Source organism: Heliangelus exortis, chromosome 3 (assembly GCF_036169615.1).
Source record: "Heliangelus exortis chromosome 3, bHelExo1.hap1, whole genome shotgun sequence".
NCBI classification, from domain to species: domain Eukaryota; kingdom Metazoa; phylum Chordata; class Aves; order Apodiformes; family Trochilidae; genus Heliangelus; species Heliangelus exortis.
Window position 1 is genome coordinate 30,531,789 of NC_092424.1, and position 8,551 is coordinate 30,540,339.

Below are 8,551 nucleotides of genomic sequence, written 5' to 3' on the forward strand. Positions count from 1 at the left end.
TGTTTAATTACTTTTGAATTAAAATAAGTAGTTAAATGAATGTAGACTCTCTGTTGTCCTAAATTTGCTTCTTTGACCTCTGCAATATTGTTGCAGATTCATGCAAATTATTTCTTTGCCATTGTTTGGGGGGCCAAGTCCTGTACTCGTAAAGGTTATACAGAAGAACATTGCTTTAGAGCTTCCCCAGAATTTGGCTTTCCCTAAAACATTGGTACTGAAGTCATAAATTGGCCTAAAACTGTTGCTTCTCTCTGATCATATTTAACCTATGCTAGCCCAAACCACTGAAGAACCAGAAGCATCTTCAAGCAAACTTGTTCTATGTGTCTAATTTGGCATGACAAATAGGTGCATAGGAATTACTCCGAATCTGTTTCAGAAGTATGTGCAGAGCTCTGGATCATTTCTCTAAATTCTCTGCTCTATGAAACTCCTTTAGTGCCCTGAAGGTAATAAAAAGGCTTCTCCTGATTTCAGCAAATTAAGCTTGAATACTGAGAAGAGACAATGGTCAGCTCTTGAAAACTTTTTAAAGCTCTTGAAAAACAGTTGGTAACTATAGGCAAGATCATGAGTACTAGGTTGATTGCTGAATAAATTGAAAAAGATGATGAAAGGATACTCGGAGTATTAGAAATGCTTGAAAATATTTCCATGAAGTTTCATACAGATATATTACTCTGTTGTTTATTGTCACGGTTTAACACTGGCCCGGCAATTAAACCGAGTAACAGACGCTCTCTATTAATCTCTCTCTCCTCCCTGGTAAGAAAGGAGAGAGAATAAAGGAGAGAGACTTATGGGTTGGAAACTAAACTACACAACTTTAATGGAACAGTAATGATAAATAGGAAAAATTACTAAATATATGCAAATATACAAGAAAATGGATACCACATTCCTTCCCCCTTTCCCCCAGTAGCTCTCACGTCACCACCGAGGCTGCAGGGCAGCCCTGGGAAAGTCCAGGCTGGACTCCTGGAGTCGGCAGCAGTTGGGAACTGGAGGCAGGAACACACAGATATGGGCTGGCACGGATCAGGACCACAGGCAGACGAACGGACGGGATCCTTCCAGGATGCCGGGTGAAGGGAGGGAAGCAGGAAAGGCAGGAAGGGCAGGCAGCCGGAAGCTGGAAGCAGGAAATCTGGCTTGGCCCTCGTGATCCCTCAAATTTATACTGAGGATGACGTATATGGGATGGAATACTCTGTTTGGTCAATTCTGGCATCTATCTTGTCCGTTCCTCCACAAAGGAGGGATGCAGGTGGGACCTCTTTATGTTTTCCTCAGAGCTGAGCAGTGTCCTTGGCTCTGCATACCAGTCTCTAGCAGTAACTATAAACATCAAGTGTTATCAGTCCTAGAAACACACACTGACTGAGAAACTTGCTGTTAATTTCAGCAAGTGCAGCTACTTACAAGAGACGTAGCTAAAAGCAAAAGTACAAGACAGAAAATCACCTTTATCCTGGCCCAAACCAGGACATTTATTTACTTTGTTTTGCATAGGTTTGTGGTATCTATCAGTTTGCTTTCCTCTAGATTTGTAGTAGTGCAAAGCATTTTGCAATTTACCATCAGAAAACTGACTTTTAATTTGAGGTTTTGCACACCTGAGCCTGCCAGCTGGAGCAAGGCAGTGCTTAGATCTTTTGCCTGAAGGAGAGGGAACCAAAGCAGCAGACAAACCATCACACATGGATCTGTATCATACTATAAACATCCTTACAACTTTTATAGAAATGCATTTGGCCAGAAACCCTCAACCACGTTTGTGTTCTGTATCTACCTGGTACAGATTTATACTTAAGAGTATGTGCTATGGCAGAGACCGCATTCAAGAGGCATTCGACTGGCAGGAGATTCCCTGGTGGCAGTGACCCACTTAGGTCCATGTAGCTGTGGGCCTGACTATGCACTTCATCTCAGATGCTGTGTTTAAGTTGCCCTTTGAAAAAGCAAATAGAGGTCCCAAAGTGTTTGGTGGTCCTAATTTGAAGCCCACTGAAGGTAAAATTTAAGAAATGTGTGGAGGTCACATTCTGGGAAAAATTCAAAGACTGACTGCAAAGACCTAGTTCAGGAAGGCGACTTCCAGGCCTGCAGGGACCATTTTTGGAAACAGCAGAGGCAAGGAACCGAAAGAATAAACATTCATTCTTTTCCCCAGGATTACCCTCAGGGTTAAATCTCTTTATCTATGATAATTTATTTGTTTCTTTATTAAGGGTGTGTATGGGAAGCTGCTCTCTTTTTGCAGCTAGACCTCTCTTAGGGTTGGTAGCTCTCTTGGCACACTTGCCATCACTGCTTATAAGAACTGACCCCACTGTGTGAAGTGCTACATAAATCAAAGCAGTTGTGCTCTCTACCAAAGGCCCTAAGAGTTTGAAAAGAGAGGATCCCAAGCCACAGCAGAATTACTTAGGTTTATAATTTTATTCATAAAAACATATTCAAATGCATTAACATTCTGTGAGCTCAAGAACTGTGTTGTTCTGATAACAAATGTACAAATTAAGGGGTTTATTTTTTCAGTATAATTATTTTAAAAGGATAAATATTATAACTGTGATTAGGAACATGTTTAGATGTTTGTAAATTGGCTTCAAACTACCTACTCCTGCCTGGGAAATACAGTGAAGTAATACGAAATTGTGCATACCCCCCTCTGCTCTTTCTGTACTTTTTCTGAGTCCAGGCAAAGACAAGACACACAGTCTACTGTAATAGCATTTAAATGTTTCTGAGTCTTTTTGGTACCACTGGGCACACTGGTGCCATTGCAGGACCCTTGGTAGTCCCTGTTGACTTCAGGGGGAGTTGGATTGGCTCCCAGAGCTGGGTTCCTTAAGGGATTTGGGCATCTGATTGCTACTCTGTGCACTTAGGTCTAATGTTTCTTTACTCCCAAAGATCCTTGCTAAACTTCATCTTTGCCTCAGAGATGTATAAAGTACATGCTCTGTTTCCCACAAGTGCCCCTATTTCTTTCAGAGCATGTATCCCCAGAACTCAGTCACAGGGAACCTCAGCTCGTATCGAAGTCCCATAAAAATCTGGCTCAGCAAGGCCAGTTTATGAGAGGGTTCAGACCACAATTTACTGAACTGGCTCTCACAAGGAGAGTTCCCTCATACTCAGTAGCCAAAGGATGCATGAAAACCAAACTCCAAATCTCTACTGCCTACTAGCACCAGCTGGACACCCATCATCCCTGTGCATGAGTACATGAGTAAAGACAATATAGGAGATTTGAGATCAGTCTTTCCTAGTCCTTCCTGCTCTTTCCTTAACCTTTTTTATGACAACTTCTCTTTAAACTTGTCAGTCATGAGCACCTGACTCCTCTCTTTTATTGTGCATGGTCCAGCTCAGGATTCCCAGGGCAGCCAGCTCCTTTTGTGAATCAAACTCTAAACGTGAACCAGTTGCACCAAGTGCAATTCCTCTTGGTATTTCATTTTCACAGACAAAGCAGATACCTGCAATACCCGGACACAGGCTGAAGCACAAGAAATCAGAATGAAACTAAAGGAAGAGAGCAGGACAGTGAAAGCACACTGCACTAGACTGCACTTTGTTTTCAGGTAATTTGGGAGTTGTATTACATTCTTGAAATGTTTGGGGTTTTTTTCTCAGGTTTTGTTTTTGGGCAACCTTGAAAAAAAGAGCAATTAATTTCGGATTTAAAAGCTCACCTTCCCTGATACAACACCCTGTGCACCACCCTGCAAAGCAGCAGCAGTGACTCCTGGCTGGCACTGACCCAGACATCCCAGCTGCCTGCAGAGCAGCTCTACAGCAGCACAGGAGGGAGCTTGGACCCTGTGCCCCAAATGGGTCTTTTGCTGTCAGAACCTGAGAAGAGAAGCATCAGAAAGCTACAGATGCTGGACTTCTCTGACACAGTACCTACTGAGGGCAGTGATTACACAGGCATGAGCTGTTCAGACCTCCAGCATGTGTTCACACTTCCAAACAGTGTTCACACCTCCGTGCTGTGTTGACCTGGCCCACATGATAATTGTCGTGGATTTAGCCAATAACTAGGAGACAGGTGCTCTCTGTTATTCCCTCACTACCCTCCCTGGGGAGGATAAAAAAGGGAGTGAGGGACAGAGACTTCAAGATTGGAGGAAAAAACTAGGATCAGTTTAATGAAGTAGTGATAATGATGGTGAATGGTGGTGAGTTACAAATACACAAGTCCCACAATGGACTCGGCAGCAGGTGGGGGTGCCCAAGTTCAGTGTCTCAGTGACAGTCAGCAGCAGCCTTGGAGCAGCCAAGCCAATCCTAATTTGGAAGGCAGGAGAAGGTGACAATGAGTGAAGTTCTTCTCCAGTGGGGAAATGAGCAGCATCAGGAACAACATCGGGAACAATGACAAGCAAATAGACCCCAATCTTGCCAGCACAGGAGCCAGAGAGGCCAAGTGGGGGCTCTCATGAGAGGCATTTTAAAATGAGCACCATGGGAAGGAATACTGTGATTGTTCCATGCTCTTCCCCCACCAAGGGCAAAGCTGCTCCCCTGACTGTAGCAGCCACACCAACAGGCCAGCAGGTGCTGGTGGTGTCCCAGGCAGTCTTGGGTCAGTACAACCACAGGCAGTTTTTTATCCTGGTCCTCTCAAACCAGGACACTAATATCTTGCAGATTAGAATTAAAATTTAAGTAGAATAAAGGACAATGACCAAATTCAAGCGACATCTTCTCTTTCCCCTGGAACTCGGGGCAGAACAAGGAACAATTTCTTGTGAAACCTGTGGTGTTCAACAAGTCACTGCATTTACTTCTTAGGGTCTGTCTTTGTTCCATGTCTCTCAGACAAAGTTTGGAGTCACACTGAGGTATCATCTGGTTTTCTTTGGTTCCTTCCCATCTGCAAACACTTCTCATTTTGTGCACAAAATTCAAATCACCTTTTATTTCCTTGCAAGGCAAAGGATGTACTTCAGACAGTATAAATGTTCAGAGAAGTAATCCCGTTGACCTCAGTCTTGGATGGAAGCTTCTGAAGGGTGAGGCCATAGTTTTCCTGTCTCTGTGCAGAAGCAGCATTGCACAAGTAGTTCCCATTACTGTCAGCAAAATGTACAAAGGTGCTTCAAGCAGTGGTTGGGGCTTTGAAACAGTGGACACAACTAAAAGTAGAAAGAAGGTCTGTAAAAAGGATAATGGTGCCTCTTTGACATGTGCTTGCTGTTCAACTGCCCAATTGCCAGCTCTAATTGCTGAAAAAATATCTGATGGAAGACAAGAGAGCTGTAAGAATCATATTAAAGCTGACCCTTGATCTCTTCTCCCCAGCTTTCTGTGGATGAAATTTTGGTTATATCACAACCTGTGTTTCAGCCACGTTTTGACTTGGTACTGAGAGTTCTTCAACAGCAGTGCAGACCATGCAGCAAGCATGCAGGCTTGTGTGTAGGATGAATTTATAACTATATGGAAATTAGCTGTAGCAATGGGACCATTCTCACTTTTTTGTGTTTTTCTAACCTTTCACTTGAAAAATATTTAGTCATATTTAATCATTACAATGAATGTTCAGAGATAATCTAAATAAAATCATACTTTGCTGATTGCTAGGACATCTGTGGATGTGGCTTCTGCTCTAATTGGATTACTAATATGTCTTTCCAAACCAGCACACATTTTCAATGCTACAGTTAAATAATACAATGAATGTTATGTTGCATAATAAAATCAATTAGGGCATATTAATATTAGACTCACAAAAAATAATGAAGTGTGCATTGCACATTGTACAATGAATATGCAAATTTCTTCTGTGAATACTTGCACATTTGAGCTCATATTCTGCTTTCATGAATACTAATGCTATCAAAACAAGCATTATCATAGAATCATAGAACAGTTTGGGTTGGAAAGGGACCTTTAAAGAGAATCTTGTTGAAAATGTATGAAGGTATGGCCAATTCCACTGCTGTTTGACTTGTGAGATATGCATATTAATGTATGCACAGTGAGCAACTTATTATACATTATAAATAGGTTGTGTAGCAATGTCGTAGAGGAAGGATCACTTCAGTTTACATGGCCACAGTCCGAATGCAGCTGCCAATAAAGACACAAGCCTTTTTTTCTTACTCCTTCTGTTTGTTAAATGGGTAACATCCACCCTTTAATTGTAATATCTTACAATATATATATATAATACATCTAGACCAAGCAAAAAAACGAACAAAAAAACCCCAAAAAACACAATGCAATTCCCCTAAATACTGCAATTTAACATGAGGGGAAAAAAAAGCTTTCCTGAAGGTACTGCAAGTCTACTGTTACCAAGCAATGAAAATTGTAAGTAAAAAGAGAGGCTCAAAAGCAATTTCCAGCAAATCCAGCAGAAAACCAAAGACTTGCTTTGCTCTCCATACCCATCACAAAACGGTGAGACATTGTCACAGCCCCAGGTAGCCCTCGATGCATCACAGGCTCAGCTACATCACCTGGAGCATGGAGAAAAGTGTTTTGTCAGACAAAGAGGGAAGAGAGAGCAACCACACACCACGCACCACCCACACTTCAGTCAGGAGGTGAACACTGTCAAAGACTGACTTGGGGAAGACAATCACACAGCCTACTACTCCCAAAGCTGCCATGCTAATCCCTTCCAGTGATGGGTGCATCATAGGTGCTGATTCCCACTCCTCTGACCCCTCCATCCCCCATGCCATGTTGTGCCTGGGCTCAGTGTGAGGAAGCACTGAGCATGAGGGTGTAGGTGGGTTTGAAATTGTGTAACATCATCATCCCAAGTGTTCCCAGGAGTAAGACCCCTCCAGCAGGTGAGGCTTTATCAGACCATTGAAAAAATACAAAGATGTATTTTGTAATCCCTTTGTACTTCACAAACTAAGAAAGTCAGTGTGCCAATGCAGTATTGATGCTTATAACAATACACAAAAAAACAACTTGGAAAAAAACTACTTATATTTCTGACAATGTGCTATTCAAACACCAGGTGTTTTCATAGTGACTATGATTTCCTAATTTTGTCTCACTGATATTCCCTGAAATATGTTCCAAAATTTTTCCTTATAGCTACCATCCATAGCCTGTACAGGTTAGGTAGTGCAATAATTCAATTCCAATTCCTGAGTATCTGAAAGCACAACATCTGAAAACTGTTTTAGGGTTTTTTCTCTGGTATGGTATAGACATTGTTTATTTACACACACACTCAAAAATAAAGCCATCCCTTCACGTATACAGATACATTTTTAACTCTCTAGAATATTACCTTGTTGTATGCTCTCTGCAAAAATATTAGTTCCAAATTTCAAGCCATCTTAAGAAGATTTCAATGATTATATATGTACTCATAGGTATTACTGCTTAATTTTATTTCTTTTTAAAGGCGCACAGCTAAGATATCTTTAGTGGAGTTGGCATTAATATCTCCTACAAACATCAATAATTAATTTAATTCCACTGGCTTTTGTATTAGTTTACTTCTATAGTTCACTAAGTGTGAATTATAAAAGGAGTGATTTGTTCTGTGCTAGTTTCTGATTGGTATCACTTTCCCATTTGCATTGATTGCAACCAGCTAAAATATTACCACCACCAAGCTGACCAGCAAATGTTCCCAGATGCACCAAAATAAAACATTTGTCTGAAGTTTTTTATTTTAAGAGTTGTTCCGTAAAATCTGAATTATGAGTAGAAAACACTTGTCACGGTTGGAATTAGCAGGCTGAATATTTTTACTACTAAGAAAAATCCTTGATATGAACTCAGTGGAAGATGCTAAAGATAAAGAGTTATGTAAGAAGTCCTTCCTGTTTCATTTGCTCATTTTATCTAATTCATTTAAACTTTTTGAAAGAAAGTTGGAAGGCTGTAAATGACGTTGGAAAAAGTCTGGTACATTCACTCCTTTAGCAGAGATTCTAAAGGGATTAAAACTAAGACTACTAGACTGCTGCAGACACAATTATGTGTACAAATCTTTAAAAATTGAATATTTTCTACCTGTTTGGCAATTGCAAACTAAGGGCATGGTAATGAGATTCTAATTCAGGCAAAGAAACATAAATAATAGAGCTCTTCTCACTACTGACTACTTGTATCAAAAAGACCACTGGTAAATAGCTACAGCATCAAGGATCATTTCCTGTCTCTTGGTACCCAAAGATGTCATTTTGAAGGCTAATTCTGATGATGGGAGTTTCTGCTGGGGCTGTTAAAGCATCTGGGGTGAGCACTAATAGGCTGTTCTCTTCAGGGTGCCTCAGGACATGGTTTGCCATCACCTCAGCCCACTGCAACCACTGAGGACGGGCTTTGTCTTCAGGCATCATACCCGTCAGCCCCTGCTTTTGAATCAGGGCTAACAGCATTGCTGTCTGAATTGTCAAGGTATAATAAAATAAAAAGAGAGACTGATGTTATACCAAGCCACTCTTGAGAAGCACAGCTCAGTGCCATAGCCAGTGCTAGACAGTTTCTGTCCACCTTTGAACCCTGGATTGTTCCCCGAACTGGAACATTTGGGACATAGGTGCAGTTA

General features: G+C 41.2%; 1 long non-coding RNA gene across 1 annotated transcript; it reads left to right on the forward strand.

Moving 5' to 3' along the window:
- The first annotated feature begins 11 nt into the window (after positions 1–11).
- Positions 12–7,659, forward strand: LOC139794368 (uncharacterized). The gene is made up of 3 exons (XR_011725096.1): positions 12–685; positions 1,489–7,102; positions 7,310–7,659. It is a non-coding gene; the product is annotated as an uncharacterized lncRNA (long non-coding RNA).
- The last annotated feature ends 892 nt before the right edge of the window (positions 7,660–8,551 follow it).